We start from the raw sequence: 24,409 nt of genomic DNA, 5'->3' as shown, positions 1-24,409 counted from the left end.
CTGGGCACATTGCGGTTGCTGCATAGAGTACTTCTGGCTGACATCAAAGACTGAAACAATACTAATTTCATGACCTTTAATCATACTTTGACATAGGAGTGAGTCCATTTCTGTCATAGTATTAGAAACTCAAAAGACTTGGTGAAATTAAACTGAGAGATGAGGTATTCCTCATCTGGTGTTAATGGGATTGTTGCTGGATGCTCTCCTCCATGCTGGTATGGACAATTGCATTCTGCCTTGTCTTGCTTCTAGCATGCCCTACCATAGTATTAGCCCTCTTCTTGCATTGTGCTAATATGTGGATTCTGCCACTCACTATATTAATGTTGAGGAGAACTGGATTCCAGGCTTTTGTCCTCTCAGCTAGTTTGGGTCCCCCTTTACAAAAGAGATGTTTCCCATGTGTTCTAAGGGCTGCCACGAGGATGCATTTTCTTTATGGCTGAAACTGTCCTTTCTCTCCTCTGATCCCTTGTTTTGCATTATTACTGCACATGGAAAAAAAGCAACAGTCATGCATAAAAAATGATGTAATCAGTCAAACAGCATTATAATAGCATTCTCATGGGCTGATTCTAGATCTGCAATTGACATTAGGAATGCTTTCTTTGTAACATTGGATGTGAACTCATTGTTCACTGTTATACCAAATGAAGATGGTATTGAGAATATAAGACAATTCTTATCTAAAGAAAGCAACTTTTCCAACAGTAAGGTTAACGTGATCTGTGCCCTGTTGGACCCGATTTTGAAAAACAAGGTATTTCTCTTTGAGAAAGTGTTTTTTCTACAAAAAATTGGTGTCGCGATGGGCACAGCCTGTGCTAATACCTATGCAAACATTGTCATAGCCTAATGGGAGAAAGACAAGGTATTCTGCTCACCCTTGTTTGTGAAATATGTCACCTTCTACAAACGGTTTGTTGATATTTTTCTTGTTTGGCATGGCAATGAGAGCCAACTAGAGTCTTTTGTCAACTATTTAGGTAGTACTACCACCTAGCTATCTTTTACTTCACAACACTCTAAATTTCAAATTGACTCTTTGGACATCAGTGTCAATAAGGACATGCTTGGTAGTATCACCACCAAGATGCATAAGAAAAGTTGCAGGAAAAATAAGATTTTATATCAGTCTAGTATGCATCCAGGCCATGCTACTAAAAACATTATTAAGAATTAAGTGTTACGTTGCAAAAGACTGTATACAGGCAAGGGATATTTGCAGGATGCAGTTAAAGGCCTCTATGTAGATCTTGAGAATAGAGGTTATAAAATAAATGAGATTGGCAAGGCTGTGGAAGAGATTAACTCTCTAGATGAACATGAGACTAAGCCATATTTTTCAATTGGGATTTCAACAGAAACATTGGATACAAAGGGAAAATGTGATCAGGTTATCAGGTGTTTAACATTCTCTAGTGATGTGAGCAAAACCTTTGAAATAGTTAAAAAGAACTGGCCCATCCTACTTACAGACCCAGATATTAGTAGGATCCTAGGTCCCATTTCAAACTTTAGCTTTAATAATAATAAAAACCTTAAACAAAGATTATGTTACAGACATAATAATGCTAGAGCTAAGTCTATTTCTGAATGCAGGGGAACCTATGCGTGTAAGCATGCAACATTTGCAGCAATATCTGGTCAACTATTATGATTATGCATCCAGTGTACTTGAAACCAATAGAATTTTGGTTCTATGCTAATTGTTGCACCGAAAATATAGTTTATTTTGCTAAGTGCAGCTTATGCAATACTTACTACATAGATAAGACCAATCGTATGCTAAAAGGGAGAATAATGGAGCATCACAATGATATAAAGAACAATAAAAAGTAACTAATGCCTTAGCTAAGCATTGTTTAGATTTTGGTTTGCAACATACTTTTAAATTCTTGGTGCTACAGATTATTAATGAAAGTTTAAGAGAAGGTGATATATGTAATGAAACAAAGTTTATAGAATTAAGATGGATTGTTGATTTTAAAGCTCATGTATCACCTGGCCTTAACAATGCTGTTTCTTTAAAACCTCTCCTGAGAAAGAGAGGCTTGCAGCACTGATTTATTTTAAGTGGTTTTATTGGTCGTTGGCATGTATTTAAACTGTTTTGATATTTACATTTTTATTAAGGTCAGAAGAAGAGGGCAACCTCAAAAGCACTTACCTTTGTTACTAATTTTGAATTAAAAGTTTTTATTTTCCAATCTACATGCCTTTTACTTTTTATATTTTTTATTTTTATTTTTATAATAACCATGTGTGTCTTCTATCCAAATATATAAAAAAGTTAACACAGATCACATAATTATATACACATGCAAAATCTCATACCAGCAAAGTAAATTTGTACTTTAGTAATGTCTGCAGCATCATCATATATACGTTCACAACTGTAAAGCAATCACTTTTTTAACATATTTATTCTTCCCCTAGCACCTCACATTTTCTTGTATTCATAATACTGTCATTTTTCATTCTTCAGTTACACTCAGAAATTTTCACTTTAGGACATGTGTGTTCAGCCAACAGCACATAATTAACACCTCACCACTTCACAATTAAAACATAATCACTACGTTACACCAAAGTAAATGATTTTATCAGTAATCACTAATCATTTTCCATTACTGCTGCTGTGATAATTTTTTATTTACAAGTAACAGCTTTACACTATTCATTTAAGCCACAATAATATACCCATTATATCAGTAATATAAACATTTCTTCAACTTAACTCAAGAATTTTACATCGTTTTGAAATGCTTCATTCTAAATTTTAATTCTTTTATTATTTTTTTTACTTACTTTAATAAGTTTGTGGTTTCCTAAGGCATTTGCCACCTAAGTTCAGTAACCACAACTTAATATGGTGGAGTTAAACTATTTCACATAAATTCAGGTTCACTTACATATTTTGTATGCAAGTTTGACCCTTTTACATTTATCTCTATGAGTTACATTAATACATGAACATAACTGAACGTGATGGCCACTTATGGACATGTTTCACTCTCAGTTGCTCATGAACACAGCCTCAGGTTTGTATGAACGTTGTGCGAATGACATTTTGTCAGCAGCACAGCTGCCGAAAATCAGAATGTCGTGCATAAAACATAAATGGATGGGATAGTCGAACAAACTTATGCAATTGCAATAGTGCATTCACATAAGTGTATTCGACTATCTGCATGGAGATCTTGATACAGTGGGGATTGGAATTTCATCCATATCCCCACGGTAGTGCAATCTTGGAGTAGGAATATATTAGTAGGGGGGCTTGCCCTCCTGCAAAAATGTGATATGTCATATAGGAATCTGATTTACATCAGCTCCTATATGGCTATCACGTGATGGTTTTGGCCACAATGTCGACTTAAATGTGTCGATCATTTGGGTTGACATTGTGGCTGGTTGGAATGTTTGTGTTTGGGTTTACTTTTCTTTGTTTAGAAAGGCAAATGTTTTGCCATTCAAACAAACAATAGTAAACTATATATATATATATATATATATATATATATATATATATATATATATATTTAGATTCACTTTATAGCCTCGAAATAATGAAATATTGAAATTCAGTATTTCGAAACTATAAAGTCGAATTTTTGAAACCATGAAAACTCTGAACTGCAAAATTCAAAATCTCGCACACCGGAGACTGCACAGTGGTAGTGTTGTCGCCTCACAGTAAGAGGTTCTCCGGTTTGATTTTCAGATGGGGTGCCTTCTGTGTGGAGTCTGCATGTCCTCCCTGCATTCTTGTGGGTTTCCTCTGGGTGCTCTGGTTTCCTCCCATGTTACAAAGACATGCATCTAGAGCCTTTCTCCCCAGGCCTCTGCTGAAAATTGGCTATGTTCCAAGTCACACTTTCCTGGTTAATCAATAAAAAAAAAAAAAAAATTTGCGCTTCTATTACACACACACACATGCACACGCACACACCATCCTCCCCACACACAAACACAAACTCTTTACTACATAAAAGCAGGGGGGAAAGCCACCATGCAACCCCCACACCAACCCCTACTTAAATATTCTCACTCTGAGTTCGCACTACACACAAAATACCACCACACAAGCTACATTCTCCTTGCACACACACATCACAGTAACAAAACACACTGACACACACCACAGCCCCTACCCAAAAACCTTAACACACACACACACACACACACACACACACACACACACACACACACACACACACACTTACCTGAATCCATAACCACAGGGAAATCTCAGAAACGCGAAATTCAAAACCGCCGGTATTCGAGGTTTTGAATTTCATGCTTCTGAGCTTTCGCTGTTCTCAGGATTCCACTTTATGGGCTCGAAATACTGAATTTCAATATTTCAGTATTTCGAGCTTCTAAAGTGAATCTATATATATATATATATATATATATATATATATATATATATATATATATATATATTGATAGATAGGGAAATCATTAGTACAGAATAGTAAATGAAGCACTGAAGTACATTCACTACATTACTAGAAGGAAGAGTGAGAGATATGGCTGCATATAAGTGCAACATTTCTGTCTTTAACTCATGTTATTATTCTAAATAAAGAAATAATTAACACAAAATAGTATCTGATACACTGGTGTGCAATCAGTGCATTACTATAAATAACAGTGAGAAATATGTCACTATATAAGTGCAGTACATCTGTCCTTATCTTATTTTATTACTGTATATAAAGAAATAATTAATTCAGAATAGTAAATTAATTCAGAATAGTAACTGAAGTACTACAGTGCATTCAGTATGGTACTACACGCAAGAGTGAGATATATCACAATATAAGTGCAATGTTATGTCTTTGACTTTATAAGATGTAAGTATTTATAAAGGGGGGTTTCTCAGTGCAGTATTGCAAACAAATGCACATCAGATACAAATATGATCATGTTTATGTAGTAGACTGCAATATGTAAACTTCACAATTACTTGATAGAAAACACTGTGCTGCCAAGTAAATATAAGCACTTCCCATATAATTTCATCCTAAAGTCAGCAATAACATTTCACATACATTCTGTTTTACTTCAATAACAATTTATAAAGTAATGATTTAAAGTCAGAATCTGAATGCTGTGTAAAATGATGTGTGACTTTATTGTGTGTGTTTTCTGTTTTGCTTCTCCTTTTTTTCCTCTGTTTTTGTTGTTGTTGTTGTTACTTTAATTATATATTTATTTGTCCTTTATTTTTTTCTTTCTCTCCCATTTATATTATATTTTAAAGATTCAAAATTCTCTGAGGAAGCCCAGGCATGCAACTCCTATGTTAGGGGGCACTCACCCTCTGCCCATCCAAAAACATTCTCACATGGTCCGGGAGGTGGAACTGGTCCTGTAGGCACTTTGGCACATGGCAGCCTGGAAAGCTACACTGAATGGGGACTTTGAGAGTTTTTTGAGGGCATGTTGGAGCCCATTGAAGCTTCACTTCAGCATTTTCAAGATGCACTATCCCAGCTGGTACCAACCACTGCACCACCACAGGCCCCTACCACCCAACACGTCACCACTATCTGGTAGTGGAAATGTTTGAGGATCTGTGGGCTGGGACTTCTTCAGCACTTCTTCCCTCATCCTATAGCCAACACCATCTTACCCACGTCCCACTCAAACTAGCCTATTTGTTAAAAAAAATTAAAAAATAAGGTGTCTATCCCCCATCAAAAACATTTTACACATCCTCTTCCACCTCCTCCATCACAACGCTCTTGATGTTTTCCTTCTGTATTTCCCTTTATCTTGTGTCAGCCCTTTTTCAGTCTTTCCTGTCTTGCCTTTCCACTCTTTAATGAAAACTTCAGGGCATCCACATAAGGACACCCCTATGCAAAACATTTTAAACTCCTTTATTTTTTAAAATATTAATAATAGAAGCTGTGCAGTCCACCACGTACATTACATTTTTCAAACAAGACTGCACATACCCAAGACCATGTCCATCCACTTTATCCAAAAACATGCAAAGTAATATGAAGTCTATCACTTTTGCATAGTACTTCTTATATAATTAATGCACAATTTAATGTACTTTACACTTTTACCCTAAGTGGGGGTGTTCTTCAAACCACATTCGTGTTTCCTTATTCACCACTAACACCCTGTGCTTACCTGATTTGAATATACATGTAGTGGAGCTTCTCACAAATAACTACTATGTAGCTACAAATTCCTGGACTGTGAATACCATCTATAATCTTTGAGTCCACTACTTCAAAGAAGCTATTTGCTGATGTTACAGAAATACTCCTTAATTTCATTTATAATAATGTACCATCAAGAAGTAGATTTATGTATCTTATTATAGCTGCCAACATTTGAGTCCAAGTAGTTCATTGTTAAGTCTGAATAATTTGATAAGAATAGAAAGTAGTTTCTGTATTTTATTTAATAGGTTCATAGGTTAGTACTAGGCTATTGGCCCTAGGGCCTATACAAGCCTAGCCTTAACAATTCCCTGGCTATTTCTTCCCACACTATTTACTTTCCTGGACCCCTGTAAATAAACAGCCCTTGCAGGTCTTGAAGCCAGGACCCTGTACACTATAGTCACAGTAATTAACCAGCAAGCCATTGCAGCAATAATGTAGTGTTTTTAATAGAAAAATGTATAATGCTAAGCAGTGACTCTTTTTCTTGATGTACATCTTACTAGTTTTTTGTTTCCAACAAAGATGGCTGGTTTGATAGAAGATCTACAGATCTTGCACTGCCTTATTTGCTCATTTAAACACAGTTTCGTGCAAATGAGTAAGAAAGATATAACTGTATAGCTTTTAAGACTGTTCATTGATCAGGCAGCCATTTCTCTTCTATCCACTATCTGTGTGGCAGCACTAAGCGTGCTATAGATTTCAAAGTCACGACGCACTCTGTGCTTTACATTTTTTTCTGTGAGTTGCAGTACACCAAAACAACTAAAACTCCATTTACTGCAAATATCTGTGATATGGTCTGTGATTGTAACATTTTATTAATATAATCTAAAATGATTTCAAGAAATTCACATCTCATGCTTTGCTCTCAAGTTGAATTTCTTGAAGCTATTTCTCAAACACTTTAAAAAATTGATACTGATTAGCAACCTGATCATAATCCTTTATGGAGAGTACTGATTGTACTCTGTATTTGCACAATGAAAATCTTGTTATGAACCTTCTGAAGCCACTAAAGTGCATAACAAACTTTGTTTTACAACTTTGACAGCTGTTATGATTGAAAATACACTACATGCACTTATGATCGACTCTCACACTACAGCACACAACAGCCTTATTGGAACAGTATTACAAGTTTCTTGATAACTTTAATAGTTATAAGATAGATCACCCTGCCCATTAAAATACTGTGGCAGGAAAAATGTGACAGCTTTCAAAGCTATTTGTTGATCATATATAGACTTTTTCTTCAATCCTGAAGTGTTATCATTCAAGCATTAAAGAGCACATCATTTAATTCTGGGATCAAACACCTTTTCTAATGTATGCTACTATCTTAATGGCAGCACTAAGTGTGTAGCTTTTCAATCAGTAAAATGCTTTGAGCTCCTATACTTTTTTCTTTCACTGTAACTTGCAGAACATTGTGGCAAGTAAAGCTTCATGTAGTACAAAAAATTACAACTGCGTCTTTTAACATTACTATTTGTTAATGTGTCCTGAATTTGAATTCATGAAATTCATTTTGATAGCAAACTTTTTAAAATCTATTCCTAAAACACATTAACACAAATGAAACAAATAGCCGCACCAGAGACAGCTAAATGCAGGTTGACCAAATTAAAAGATCAGATAAGTGCAAAGTCAAGAGTAGCAACCATGGAAAGGGTAGAGCATTCACAATTAACCAAGTAAAAACTTTGATAACAAATATGCAACACAAGGAGAGCACAAATAAAATCTGTAAAATCCTACAGCTCAGAGATAAGTACTTTCAGCATAATGCCTTCTTCAGATCTTTTAGGAGCATAGAAAATTGCTTTCATTTATATAGTTCAGGAATTTCTTTGTATCTGAAAGAACCAATACAGTTGAAGTTTATCTCCTTAATTTCTGGCCTTTTAATAAGGATTTTAATGGAGACATTCCATTCAGTCCCGGTAACGTGTCAGCTTGTAAATCTGCAATCCACCTTAGTTCAATTATTTCAGTTATATTAACTAGGTCACCACCTCTCAGGTTCTCCATTATAATTTCCAGTGCCATGAAGTGGAATTTGTGATGTGGATGAGGAGAAATATGTTGGCTTAAGGCATTAGTTTTATTATGAAGCCTTATATCACTTAAGTGATGTAGAATTCTGTCTTAAAAGATCTATTAGTCTTTCCAATGTAAAAAACAGTACATGAATTACAGAATGCAATGTATATAACATTTTTTGCATTGCAGTCTGCATACGTATCAAGTGTATATTTTCTCCCACTAGTCAGATGTTTGGAAACAGTTTCTAGAGTCAATGTAGGTACAAGCCTTACATCTCTTACAGGGGAATGTACCATTACGTATGGTGTGTGAGATAATTCTAATTCTGTGTTTCTCTTGGCATAATATCCGTTTCAAGTTATTTTTAGTCTTGAAACAAAATTGGGGTTTGTCACCAACAATACGTTTAATATTTTCATCCGCCGAGAGAATTTTTCAGTTGTTCCTTATGATTTGGCATATCTGTTTAGCATCATCGTATATGTAAGTAAACATCTGAGTCATTTGGCATAATTTGTGTTTCTTACTACTTTCTCAGTCTCATCTCATTTTCTACCATTCTTAAAGTAAGGTTGGCCCCCTAGTATGCCTAATTGTCCTGTTTTCCAAAATTGTTTCTTGAATTTCTTCATCTTTATAGCCTCATTGTCTGAAGTCCTCTCTCTGCCATTGTAACTCATCATCATAATTCTTCTCATTCGTACAAATTCTGGAGATTCTTAAAAGTTGGCCCATCATACAATGTGGATAAATATGTATTGGGTGCATACTAGTTCTGTGCAGTAGATGGTTCCTCCAGCAATCCTTCTTGTACATATATGTATCTAGGCTACCATCTATTCCTATTTGAAGTGTGACATTCAAGAAGCTCGATGTTTGTGCTGGAGCTATTAACTTCAAACTGTAGGAATGATGTGGTACTGCTTAGGTAGCCTACAAAATCCATTAATTGTTGTGCATCACCATCCCACAAAAAAAATATAGTGTCCACAAATCTTTTGCAATAGGGTAAGTTTCAACCATTGATTCACCGTATTGAACACATAAGCAAATTCCCACTGGGCCACAACTATGCTGGAATAACTGTTAGCAGACAATGTGCCCATCGCTACTTCCCACTTCTGTAGATAGCACTTATCACCATAGATGAAAACATTGTTCTCTAGAATTAACTCTAATAATGAACAAATTTGAAAAATGGTGTTTGTACCAAAGATATTTTATGATTTATCCTTATTTTTAATAATATTTATATTTTTATCCTTTATATAAGTTATATAAATACTTAGGATTCCCACCATTACAAAGTTCAGATACTTAGTTCTCACATACTTTCATAAAGATCTCTACTGCTGGATGCGAGGTGGGAATAAAAGTGCTGGGCTTCTTTAAAATATTTGCTGTTTCATTGTTATCAGTGTATTCCTATGTTGCCATAAATATTATTAAGGAGAATGCTTCTTCCAAAGCATTTAATATCCAACACAAACTCACTTAGTCTTGAGGGAAGTGCTGGTAAAAAGAATAGACCTTTAGCAAGTAATTATCTCTGAGCTTCACTTACGATATATCTTGAAAGATTAATCACAAGGGATTCTTGAACTATGCCTGTTCCTACGTTGACAATTTCCTCCTCTTTCTGCTTCTGCTTTATGAGTGGATAGTTTCTGGCTAAGTAAATCAGTATTGAAAGTGTCAGCTGGTGCTCATTCTTTATCATGGCATCTTTCAATTGCTGCTAACCCAGTATCCTTAGCAGAAACAGTACCACGGTGATTAACAGGTGATCGCTCAGAGGCAGTTATATCTTCCCTTCCTGCATTTTTTTCTGTGTGAAATCTGTTGATTTCGGCCATTCAGAAATATTTCCATCTATGAAATCTTTATAGTCCCTTGCCACCTTTTTAGTTTGTATGTTCTTTAACTTGTTTTCATAAGCTGATAATCTTTGTTGTAGTTCTCCTATATTCAAAAGAAAGGCATAAGATAAGACTGAACATTCGAGTTCCATCTGCTTACACTCAAAAAACAGCAGTTTCTTCCTGGAAATGTTCTATTTGGAGTCTAATATAGCAGAAGATGGTCTCTAAATTAACCACTTGCCCCTTACCCAGTAATTCGGGATATAAATTACCATAGGTTGGCATATATTTTACTCTTAAACCCCTCGGTATTATCTTGTAATTAGGCAGGCTTCCAAGTGAAAGCACTACCACTGAAGTTTAAGTTTAAAAGCTGCTTTTACAGCTTCAATAAAGATCTTATATGCTTCAGAGTCCATATGTACAGCTGACAACTCAGGCATCTCATCAGTTGTTTAATTTAAGTGAAGGATTTATCTGATTAGTGAGCATGCGGTTTACCTTCCTGCTCATCTTATGTGAAGTGGGAGCCTTCTCTTTTACTGGCTGATAAATTACTTCAATTTCACCCCCTTCAGCCATGTGCAGTACTGGTATGAAAAGTGAATTAGCTCAAATGAAACAAATGGCCACACCAGAGACAGCTAAATGCAGCTTCACCAAATTAAAAGATCAGATAAGCACAAAGTCAAGTGTAGCAACCATGGAAAGGGTAGAACATTCAAATAAAACCAGTGCACAACATTTGGCAGACAGCAACAGACCTGACAAAATTTAAATACCTTTTAAACTTTATATTTTCTCTGAATCCTTTCATCTTACAAACTTAAATCATACTTTGCTAATAACTTGTCTTGTAGGACTGCATTGAGGGTTTATACGTCACAAACTGAGGTTTGTTTACAGCATATACCTATTTTGGTGCATCAGATGTTAGCTGTATTTATTAACTTATTTATTTTTATAAATCTGATGTGATAGACTCCTCCTCAGATGCTTTTGTGAAAACGCACAGCACATAAATATTAATGAATAGAACAATATACAGTAGCTTGCATAACCAAGAGTGCATTCAGTTGTCATGCTATATAAGAAAAAGAAAAAGCTGAATGCAAACAACTGAACTTGTAGAACCTCATGTTGTTCACTAAAAAGTTATAGAATGCAGCATTATAAAATTATCAAGTCCATATAAAAATAACAACAGCAGATACAGTCAAATAATTATTCACCAAGATGCACAGGCTGTAAACTACTCATTCATAAACCAAACAGCTCATATTCTAGGAGATAATATAATATGGAAATGGGAAAACAGAAGATTGAGCAATGATAACTGGGACTGAGTGCTTTTGTTTCTTCTGGAGTCAGCTAGCTGAAGCTTTAGAGAAATGGTAACTTGCCCAAATGAGTTGATTAGTTTGCTTCAACTAGCTCAGCTATTGGTAGTTAAATAAAGAAATTATATTTGACCCTTTCAGTGTTAAAAGAATAGATGTATAGGTCAAAACTTTGAGAGCATCTGAACTGTTTTGCATATGACAGGATAGACATATCTCTAGGTTTAGGTGAGGTACATGCTTCAGTCAAGGATTGTGTCACTTAGGGAAAATAGTATATCCCTAGAATTACTCAAGCCTTGCAAGCCAACAAATTAACAAATATAAAGGTCATGCTACTGGAGGCATCAAGAGCAATTTGACAAATGTAATATGACATTCTTTATGTGGATTAGCTTTGAAGGCTCAAATAAAGAGTGTAACTGCATGCGGAATAATATGCAGGATGTAACTTGTGACTATTATAGTCTGAGAATGCAAATTAAGCATATAGGTTGCTATGTCAGCAAGAGGTTTTTAACAGATGCCTTTATGTATAATTGAAGTATTACATTGTAAGGGGTTCCGTAGACTGCAATAGCTTTGTGGTGTCTGACTGCCATAGTTTGGGTGACTCAGAATCAGCTACTGTAATATTTAGCCTTCTCACACTGAACAGCATACCACTCCATTTTGCTGTAACAAAGACCTGGTTCAAGGCAGCAGAAAGTACTCCTGCACTACCAGGCTATAACTCATTCCACACCTTCTGGCCCCAGAACTTGGACCGAAGCTCCAAAGGCGGTGGTGTTTCCATATTCATAAAGGATGCACACACCTCCAGACTGGTAGCCCCCCAGGTGCAGCTAACATTGGGTAAGACAGCAAATCAGGTCGTAGTCTATTAAAGGTCCCCAACCATGTCCCAAGAGTCACACTCATGTTCCTAAGTACCCTGGTGAATATTATGGGCCAACCTAACACTGTCATACTGGGCGACCTCAACTACCACTCCATTAACTGTGAAAACTACTCATGTACCAGTACACTTGCCCAATGTTTCCTGGAATTCATTAATTCCAATACCCTGGAACAGCTTGTTCTTATCCCAACTAGAGGTAGCAACATCCTTGACCTGGTCATTACTAACACGGGTGACCGTTGCTCTACACCAATAGTTAACTTCTCTCTGGTTAGATCCGACCACAAACTAATCACCTTGGAAATCCACATCTCTCCCACCCCCACCCCCACCCCGCAAAGGTGACCACCATGAAAACCTTCTCCAAAGCTAACTTTGGGCTCTTAAAAACAGAGGTGGTTAACTTCATGGCACCTATGCAAATAGAGAATAGTTGCATGACCACTGAATTATACACCAATGCACTGTACAAACACATACACAAATGCATGGATCTTGCCATACCCAATAGAACCAAGAGGCTACCCTCCAAAAAAAGGAAGCCAATCTGGTGGTTGCCTGCCATAAACAGACTCTACAACAGAATAAGGAAACTGATGCATAATAAGGTGAAGTCCCAAGACTGGAAAAACTCCCTTATCAGCCTCAACAAAACGTTGAGATTCCTCATCAAATCCTCTAAAGCTAGCTATGAAAACAGAATTGCAGCAGATAGTAAAGACAACCACAAGGCCCTCTATAGTTATGTAAAGAATTTCCATGGCAATACCCAGATTTGCTCTGAGCTACTGCACAATGGTACCTCCTATACTGAGCCAACAGATATTGCCAATAGGCTGACAGATTCCATGACAGCTTTACCCCTCCCCCCTCAAAGGACCAATCGCAATACCAGTAGATTGCCAGGCACCCAGTATTACTGCTGCACTCATTAACACTGACTACCATCTCATGGGACCTCTGTGGTTACATCCGAGTGTGCTGTGAGATGATAGTAACTGCATCTTGTTACACCGAGTGCCTTCTCTCAGCGCAAATAACTTTGAAGTCCGATTGCAACTCCACTGTTGACAATTAAGTTGAAAAAGTAACTGAACTTTGTCAGTTACCTTGTCGGCTTAATTTTCAACATGAAGTTAAGTGTTGCACATATTTGATTTTTCCAAGAAAATCGGCTTGCAATTCACTGTGTACTTTCCTCTCCACAGTAAGTTGATTTTCTATGCCTATGTGCTTAGTTACAGCTTTGCTTCTCTCACAGCAATGCTGAATGCTCTTGGTCTGTTCAAAAAAAAGTTTGTGTGTGTGTGTTTATGTTCCTGTGTGCTTGTGAGTATGTGTGCTTGCATGTTACTTGAGTCCCCCAAGAAAATGGCAAAGCATCCTTTTCCCATTTCATTAGTGAGCCCAGTGGGGTTTACCATGGCTGTAGTTAACGTCTCTAAGATGAGGGACCAAATTGACAAAAGCAAAGAAAAGAAGAAGCACGTGTTGAAGACAATGACAACAGTGCTAAGAATGTTATGAATGGTAAGGGAAGTGGCTTGGCGATTGCAACGGATCCCTCATCTGTTCCACATTGCTGGGACTCATGTTATTTTAAACTCTTTTAAAAATTGCAATGTTATCGTGTCCTTTCTGTATAGAAAAAAATATGCATATAGCAAGAAGGTAAACTCATATTTGGAATAGCATAATTAAGAGATTGCAAAATGTAAGACAAACACTGTTTTTTCTATGTGATGAGTTCCTGTCCTGCGTGGCAAATGCTATAGTTTTTTGTCAAGGTTAACTAATGTGGCTGACAGTGCAGTAAGCCTGGCTTGAAGTAATATGTTCCGTTCAAACAGAATGCATGTTTGGTGTATACAATAAGAAGGTAAATCCATTTTTATTATTTGTAATGTTTTGTATTAGTAATTGTAATTTCCTTTTGTTGTAGAAATGATTGATTTAGTTAATAGTGCTGAACGTGCCCTGATTTATTTATTTTGTTTACCAGGTTGGAGCGCTAATCAGCTCTGACCATTTGTAGGGTCATCCTGGGTAATGTAGTAGATAGAAACTTTGTAGTGAAAGTGGTTAGTGTTGGGTTGTGTAGTATAATGCCACAATATTTTTTTATTCTTTGCTAACCCACGTATGCATTTTAAACACTTACAATGAGCATAAAACATGGAAAGTTATAGGCGTTATTTACTATAGAAGAGTGCCCCCACATGCACAGTAGCAAGGCCCACCTAATCCCAGCCCAACACCCGGTGGTGTGGGTACATTTATTGCTGAACATTTATCGGAAATTAATATTGAGATAAATAACAAGGTAAAGGTTCAGTTACTTAAACACCATGCATTCAGATGAAAATATGTGTCTCATTCACCCTTGGAATGGGATAAAGAAAGGCAGTATTTTTATCTGTAATTTTATATTAAATTTCTGTGGTAATATTCTTAATGCAATTGGAGACGGACATTTTCCAACTCAGATTGCATATATAGGTTTATAAGAGTATATAATAAAAAAAAAAGTATGCCAATTTCAGGTGATTAAATACCCTTCTGGACCTCAGTACCCCCATCCTTCTGTTTCTTTTGGCACCCATCAGAGTGAAGTCATTTAACTAGCAACCTGCATGTTACATTTATAGCAAGCAGTTTGCTAGAATGCGAAATAAAGGAGTTGTTTTTTTCTTGTAAACTAAATCCGAGGGTGAGACAGCTGGAGAGAACTGCACGGCAGTACACAGTATGAGCTATCTACATTTCTTGGATGAATATTATAATAGTTCTGGGAATTGGATGAAGATATTCCTTGTACACAAGTGTAATAGTAACAGTTTTTTTTATTTTATGTGGATAAATAATTTCACACTTGATTTTTAAAATGTGAAGCGGAAACACAGAATAAGGCTTGACCTTTCAGTTTTAATTAGAGTACCAAAAAGGTTACCAGAGACCACCAAGATAGTTAACCTTAAATCACATCAATATGCTTAGCTGTAATAAAAGGGAAAGTTATGAAGTTCTCACTAATCTGAGGCATTTATACTAATAAAGGTGTTGCACACTTCAGAAAATTATTTTAGAGTTGTGTAATACCATCAATAACCAACAAAATATTAATCTTGTAATTACAAAGCACTGCTCACCCACATACAAATAATACATGTCATTAGCCTTCATTTCTTTAACCAAGTAACAGTCATGCTTTTTTATTTGTATCAGTATATCATATGCTTGATTCTGTGCATTTTAACTTGTATGGGGACGTCTAATATACTTCACAAACCAGCAAGCAGACATTTTTGCAGTTGAACATTGACTACCATATAAACTTCTGTCTGCTGTCAACAAGTTGCATTCTGTTTGGCATACATTTGCTAAGTCTGTGAAAAAATATACTGTTTATTTTTAATTTGACTGAGGCTTGGCATTCAATCTCTTCTTTTATCCAAACATCTGTGGGCAATGGGAATGCTGTCCGAGGGTAAAGAACCCTAAGCAGTTTCAATTTAAGGAAAATTGGTGAGCATCATGAATTCTGCACATTTAGGAGAGTCACTTTTACAGCTCTCTTCTGTGTTTGTAACAAAAATAACAATTATTTGTTGTTTTAAATAATATTTTAAGTCAGTTTCTAATTATCATGCATAAGTCATAAATTTGTTTTCAGAGTTTACTGTGTTGAATAATACTGAATGAACTGCTTAGACAGCTGAAAAGTATGGCCAGTGGTAATGAAGATGACTACAACTATCAGCGAGCAGTAGCCTGGGGTGAATGTGTGGGGTCCCTTTATCCAATGGGCCCTATTGCACCCAATAGCTTCAATTGGCCTAAGGCCAGCCCTGCCAATGATGATGATAATAATAATATCAGATACTGTGATGTGACGTAACTTCTGCTTACTAAGACTAATGACAGAATGTTAACAATTCAACAATATGGCAGAGAAATGCTTGCTGCGTTTAGAGACAGTAGCAGAATAATCCCAGACAAATGAAACATAAAGTGTGTGGGCTGAATTGTAGGAGTTACAGATGTATAGAAAAATGATCCCTAGGCTGAAAGTTGCAAATCGATAATAGCAATAGATTGACTGATACGTGCACTGCAGGAGTATCATGGTTTCAGAGTGACATACTGAATAAGGGAAGCAAGCAGAAAGTAAAAGCTAGGAAATGGATGGACTGAATTGGGGAGGAGTTTTTTTGGGAAAATATATTAAAGAAAGCTGAACAAACTGTGATGGTTTTTACATGTTCTCCTTACATCCTTGTGGTTTTTCTAAGGTCATTCTGATTTCCTCCCACCTGCCAAAAAATGATTATCACTGCATGCAATCAATATTGCTGCCCTTATGACCTGTCATATGACTGGAAAAGATCCGCATGTATTAATTCACTTACCCAGTTTAACAAGTAATAAAATAAAAATTAATTTTCAGAAAGAGTTATAATTGGGATGGTGTGTGAGCAATGTCTTTTCTAAGTAGATGCCTGAGATTGTTACTGTTATCATTACTGCTCATTCTAACAAAGTTCAGCAGTCATATTTGTATATATAGAAACACATGGACTGAAACAAGTTATGAGGGAAAACTGGGTAAGTAAAAGAAACTTCAACTAGTCAGAGCAGGGGGAAGAGATGACTGGAAGCCCATGAAAGAGAAAAAGGTTATGTGAGATGGGAATGTATAATGAAAGTTAGACATTCTTCATGCTCTCTTTACCCCCCCCAGCGCCCCCCAGTCTTCCTACAACTATTAATTGGTTCATTTGTCCAGTACTTCCTGGCATCAGCATAGCAGGTGAAAGCTGGAGGCTGTGATGAATCAGAAGATTTTACAGTGCTACCTGATTCATAATGACCCTGCTCCCTAATAGCATGATCTGCTTAGTGCTGTCTGCAGCACCTCCCAAAAGATGCTGAAGTGTGTAGGGTACTTAATGCAATGAAAATCAAGCTGGACATACAGTGACATCTGTTTGTTAATAGAAAAGCCCCGTACTGCATTCAAACCAACTCTGGTTCTCTTCTAGGCATTTTATATATATTTATGTGAACAATTATAGCAGATCCACATCTTCTGCAACGGCAGCAGTTGGAAAAGCAAATGTCGGAAGTTTGACTTGAATCATAAATGCTGTCTAATGCGTATTTTTGCCAAAGTGTAGTAGTAAAATACGTATAGTTTGCATTTAAACATTGCAGAGGGCATTGATAAATAAGATGCAATGCAAATTGGAGGCTTTTGCAGTTGCCCGCTCCCATTGTAGATTTGATCTGGGACACTCCCCCCAGTCCCATCTCTTTACCTCATTCTACCTAATAGACTCCTTCTGCACTTGTTTTTAGTCATTTTTAATTTAATTGCGTTTTTTAAACTGTTTGGTATAACATTGCTGCATACTCAAGTGTGCTAGCTTGCACTGCATTTGAATTGTTTTTACTGCTGTTTTAGCTACTTTTCTGTATATATAAAAAAAAAATACCTTTCCTGTAACTATTGTAGTCCAGATTCAGATTTGCTGTATCCGGGACTGTATGTAAGCTTCTGAGCTTCTAGCCTATCTACCACATAAGGAATGGTTCTGGCCCAGAAATTGTAGTTATTGGCCGTTTGGGCAGTTTTTCCATCTCTCTCAACTTTCTGATTTAAAAGCCCGCATTTGCACTTGTTTCCCCCCTTTCTTGTAACTAGTTTAGTCCAGATACAGATTCTTAGTTTTAGCACTTGAATTTGCTTATTCGTGATCAGCACTTGTTCAGAACTTGTAAGCATTAAATAACCTATTAATTACTACAGCACTCAACCTTCCTCATCACCTAGAGGAAAACAGTTTTGGTACTTACTTTCCTCACTTGCTTAAAGAAAAACAGCTCTTGTACTCACTTTCCTCACTTATTTAGAGGAAATAGTTTTTTATTCAGGTATGTCCAAGGGTCAGCTCATAGTGTTCTCTCCTGTCTATCTGATGAATCTGGGCATCTTGGGACAATGTAGAAATTGCCTCATGTACACAGTCAACCCTCTCCTCCTACCACCCAACACTACAACCTGTGAGAGATGCACTTATCTAGCCAAACTGGAGGTAAAGATCTCTCCAATCAAGACTGAACTTGACAGTCAAGAGGAGAAGGTAAACACTTGCACCACACCACACTCATCACATAGTCTCACTAAATCTACACCACCAAAATCCACACATAGAAACACAAAAACATTCGTGGAGGCTCTCAATAATAATCTTCTCAAGCAACAGAGACCTCCAAAGCAGAAATGCTAGCAACCTCCACCCCCAACACAACCCAAATGACACATAGCCCGCAGACTCAGTGTGCCACTCAACCACAGCCAATAAGGCAAAACAACGTACCCAACACACTAGTCATAGGTGACTCTATAGTCAGGCACACTGATGTCCCACTCACCAGGCTAAACAACGAGAAGGTTACTGTCAGCTGCCTGTCAGGTGCCAGGATCTGCCACATAACCCATGCACTCAGGTCACTCCACAACAAGTACAAATATGACTCTGTCATTGTCCATGTTGGTGTGAATGACCTGAGACGTACCTCCCCGGACTACATGAAAAGAGACATGGAAGAGCTCTCTGATCTTGTAGCCCAGGCAGGTATGACCCTAGCCCTGAGTAGCATTCTGCCATCACCTAGAATGATACCACAGTACAAGGACAAAATGATTGACTTCAACAATTGGCTAAGCTTCTGGTGCTATTCTAAAGGGATCCAGTATCTATCTGCCTGGGATGACATGGTCGACAGACCACAATGCTTTGCCAGAGATGGCCTGCACCTGTCACCCCTGGGATTCTGGATACTGGCTAAGGTTCTTGCCACCCCTATAGTGCTTTTTTTAGGCAAGGTTCAAATGACAAATTCACCACCGTAACAGGAACAGGCAAGCAAAAACTGAGGGTGATGCTACTCAATGCTAGAAGTCTAAATCTCAAAATGCACTCACTCAAGGCATTCCTTAAAATGGAGAACATCAATATCTGTGCAGTGACTGAGACCTAGTTCAAGGCTCCAGAGAGCACCCCTGCACTACCAGGCTATAAATCATACCACACTTTTTGGCCATGTAACCTGGACTGGAACACCAGAGGCAGAGGTGTGTCCATATTCATTAAGGATATCCAAACCTCCAGGCTAGCTGCTCAGCATAATGCAGCCAAGGTTATCCAAGTGCAACTAACTATGGGCAAAACTGCAATCCAAATTGTAGCTTGCTACAGATCCCCAACCATGCCCCAGGATTCCCACTCCTCTTTTCTTGATGTACTGGAAAATATTAGGGTTCAACCAAACACCCTAATAACGGGCAATTTCAACTACCCCACCATTAACTGGGAAAACTACTCATGTACCAACTCCTTCGCTCATCGCTTTCTGGAATTCATAAACTCCAATGCCCCTGATCAACTTATCCACACCCCCACCAGGGGCAACAATATCCTAAATCTAGTCAGTACCAACATGAGTGACTGGTGTTCCACACCTGAAGTCAAAGCCTCATTGGTCCGATCTGACCATAAGCTAATTACCCTAGATATCCACATCCTGCCCCCCCCCCCCCCATTAAGGAAACCATGGTAAAATATTTCTCCAAAGCCAACTTCATGCTTCTTAAGACAGAAGTGGTGAACTTCATGACACCTATGCAGATGGACAATACAGTTACGACTACTGAATCCTACACAATTGCACTTTATAAGCACTTACATAAGTGCATGGATCATGCTATCCCAAGCAGAACCAAGATGCTATCCTCCAAAAAAAGGAAGCCAATCTGGTGGTCCCCTGCCATAAACAAACTGTACAACAGAAGGAAGAAACTGTTGCAAAAGAGAGTAAAATCCCATGAGTGGAGGAGCTCCCTGGTCAGCCTAAGTAAGAAGCTGTGATCCCTGATAAAATCCTCCAAAGCTAGTTATGAAAACAAAATCACCACTGATTCTAAAGACAACCACAAAGCATTCTATAGCTATGTCAAGAATCTCAGTGGTAGCACTCAGATCTGCTCTGAGTTACAGCACAATGGCACTAAATATACAGACCCAACTGATATTGCCAGCATCCTGGCAGATAGGTTCAGTGCTAACTTTACCCCCCTCTCACCCCCTAAAGAGCCCATCTCTATACCGGAAGAAAGCAAAGTTCCTGTAATCACGGCTGCACAGGTAAAAACAACACTCCCAAAAGCCAAGAACACAGCATCCATGGGACCAGACAACATCCCAGGCTGCGTACTACATGAACTACAGAATGAACTGGCACCCCACCTAAGTACCATGTTCAGTCATAGCCTCACCTCAGGCTTTGTGCCTGCTGAATGGTGCACAGCAACGGTTATCCCACTACACAAGGGGGGAGCCACGACGGACCCTGGGAACTACCATCCCATTAGCCTGATGAGCCTGGTCTGCAAGGCTATGGAACGTACCATCATGGAACTTATAAACAAAGACATTGGTAATCTCCAAACTCTGGACCCCACCCAGTTTGGGTTTGTAAAAGGCAGATCATATAAACCTGATAGACTTCTTTGAAGCAGTCACCAAAGCCATAGACAAGAGTAAGGTGGTTCACACAGCCTATCTAGATCTTGCCAAGGCTTTCAACACCATCCCCCACTCTGGAATTACAGATAAACTCACTAAACTAGGTATAAATCCCTATGTCACAAGATGGGTTGCCAACTGGCTCACTGACAGAACCCACACTGTGAAAGTAGCAGACTCCAAATCGGACTTCAGACCAGTGATAAGTGGAGTACCACAGGGTTCAGTCCTGGGTCCTCTCCTGTTTGGTATCTACTTCTCTGAAGTACAGGCTAACACAGAAGGTCTTTGGCTAATGAATTTCGCAGATGACTGCAAACTAGGAGCCATAATCAAAACTCCTAACGATGTGGACATCCTACAAAAGGGCCTCATTGAGACAGATGCCTGGTGTCAAAGCCATGGCCTCAAGCTCAATGCCAAAAAGTGCATTGTCATCTCCTTTGGTAAAAACTCTGTACCCATGAACTACAACATAGGTAGTAGTATACTTAACACCAAAAGTATGATAAGAGACCTTGGGACACAGGTGGACAATAGTCTCTCCTTTGATAATCACGTCGCCACAGTAGTCAGGAAATCCTTCTACGTGGCACACCGCATCACAAAAGGTTTCTCATCCAGAAAAAAAGAGGTCATTGTTCCCCTCTACTCATCACTCATTAGACCCATTATAGAGTACAAAGCCCCTTTTCATATGTTCCTCACAAGACATTTACAACAACTGGAAAAGCCGCAGAAATACCTCACAAAGAGGACTACCAGCCTCAAACAGATGCCTTACACAGACTGTCTCAAAAAACTCCAGCTTTCACATATCATCTACTCAGAGGTGATCTCTGCCTAACATACAAAGCTATGTCAAACCCAGAGCTGTTGGACATGCTCCACTTAAAGAAATCCCAATCCCTCCGAGCTACACACTCTAGGGACCTAAACATTGTCACCACAATAAAGAGAACATGCTGGAGGGATAGATTCCTGTCCCAGAGACTTCCCATACTCTGGAATAAACTACCTATCTATATCAAACAAAGCTCCTCATTAGCACTCTTCAAGAAAAATCTTGATGATTGGATGGAAAATAGGAAATTCACCCCAGGATCACCTCTGTGGCTCTGCTCAACGGTGGCACAGGAAAATAATTTTCTTGGGTGGCAAAAGCCAGGGTACCTTTTTGGCTGGACTTGTATAGGCCCCAGAGCCAATAGCCTAGTACCTACCTATGACCCTATGAACATAAAAGTGTAAATAAAATATTTCGTATGTTTAGAGGGGCTCCAAACTCACCACAGCATAATTCAGAATTAGAGATCCTTACCTACTAAATAGATCATAGAATAGTTTATTTTACATGTACCAGCCAATTGCTTTACTTAGTTTAATTGTGTGGGCTGGTATACATTTATAAATGTCCAATAATAATAAAAATGGTTTAGTAAAATGTTTAGGCAGGTAGTGAGAAAATAGTGCTAATAGAATTGTCAGTGAAGTTACATGCAGAGTTGCTGAATAAATTCTTCAGGAGGAGTGCTTTAGAGATACAGAGCTTTCCCCAGGTATTTGATTTTTAAGCTGCACTAGAGTGGTGGGAAACAGCAGCGACATAGTCAGGAAGTGAGGTAAGTTATCGTTTTTTTTTTAAACTGAGTTTTCTACTTGCAGTTGGTTGCAAGCTATGCAGTTTCAGAGCTTAAATATGAAGTTGGAGTACAGAAATTTTACATATGAGTTGTAGACTTTAAATTGGCATGTTAAGAATTTGTTTTTGGAGTAGAGTTGGGGTGGGGGTGTACCATTGAAGTATTGTGGTCAAGGATTGGCATTTTGTGTGTTGAACGTATCATTATGGGCCTAATAAGTAAAGACATAGGTGACCTCCAAACCCTGGATCCTACCCAATTATGCTTTGTGAAGGGCAGATCCTGCCTGTTAAATGTGGTGGATTTCTTTGAAAATGTGACCAAGCCCATTGATGAGGGTAAATCTGTGCACAAAGCATACCTCAACCTGGCAAAGGCTTTTGACACAATCCCACATTTGGTCATTACCGATAAACTTAGCAAACTGAATGTAAACCCTTTCATTGTAAGATGGGTTGCCGACTGGACTGAACCTAAATTCTAAAAAAAAAAGCATTATCGGTCCTTTGGGAAGTCATGTACCTTGGGGAACAACCACATTGAGAACATACACCAAAGAGCTGACCCCATTATTTGGGAAAGAGCTGCTAGTAATCATAAGTAAGATAGGGAAGTCTTCCTTTATAAAAGTGGCCATTAACTCGCTGTCTATGGATAAGTGCTAAGGTCACATATTCTGAGTTATTGCTATGTGTAACAAATGTCCTTTCAAAATGATAAGCATGCCTGATTTTTAAATATAATATACTGATTTCTGAAGGTATAAACAATTTAAACTTATCTAATGAACTATTTTGTGTATACATTTATTGACTGATTATTTTGTTTGCATGTCTATTAACACATATGAGAATTTACAGGATATTTTTCATTTACAGTAATAGTATGAAAGTAGATGACCTTTGACTTACCAGGTTTGCTGATGACTGCAAACTGGGCACAATCATTGAGTCCCCAAATGATATTAACATATTACAAAAGGGGCTAACACAGACAAATGACTGGTGCCAAAGCAATGGACTAAAACTAAACACAAAAAAGTGCATTATTATCCCCATGGCAAAGAGGAAGTCCCTGCAAATTACAATATTGACAGTACCCCCTAAGCTCAATTGTTTTTAAATTGAATTGTACAGGTTATAGGTCACATATATGTATAGCTGAGATGTACAGATATCACATTTTGTTTAGGACTTCAGCTATGAGAATGTTGATATTGTTTCATATTTGGTGAATAACTTTATCAGGGAACATGTCAGCATGCTAAGTAGTAGCTCATTTTGAAGGCAATATTAATAATTACAACATGGTAAAAGTGAATTTAAAGTTCCTAAAGGAGTTTAAGATGCTAATGTGTGCGGGGAGGGTATTTCAGAGTTTTCAAATAGAGAGAGTATAGGCTTTTGCCAGCTCTTTTATTTGGTTTGTATACTTCTAAGAGTTGTTTGTTAGTGGAACAGACACTTATTGTAAGGTTGTATGATAGGTTATAGAGCTGGGCAACTTTTCAGGAAATTTTTACTTTTCCCTGTTTCTTCCTTGCATTTTCAGTTCTCTGCTTTGCCCTTTGGCCTCTCAACTGCCCCAAGGGTATTCACCAAATGCCTTGCTCCTGTGATTACCTTTTGCAGGAAGACACGTGTTCGGATCTTTCCCTACCTGGACAATCTACTCATTAAAGCTTCTTTCCCTGATGCTCTGCTTCAGGAACTCTGATTTACTATTTTCCTGTTACAGACTCTGGAGTTTACCAGGTTTCAGCTTCAGTGATGCATTCATCAACTTTCTCTCAACACAGGGCTTCCTTTACAAGTTCCAGTCCC

The sequence above is a fragment of the Protopterus annectens genome, chromosome 7.part1 (assembly GCF_019279795.1).
Source record: "Protopterus annectens isolate FY-2018-M chromosome 7.part1, PAN1.0, whole genome shotgun sequence".
Classification (NCBI taxonomy): domain Eukaryota; kingdom Metazoa; phylum Chordata; order Ceratodontiformes; family Protopteridae; genus Protopterus; species Protopterus annectens.
Note: the sequence above shows the minus strand (reverse complement) of the source record.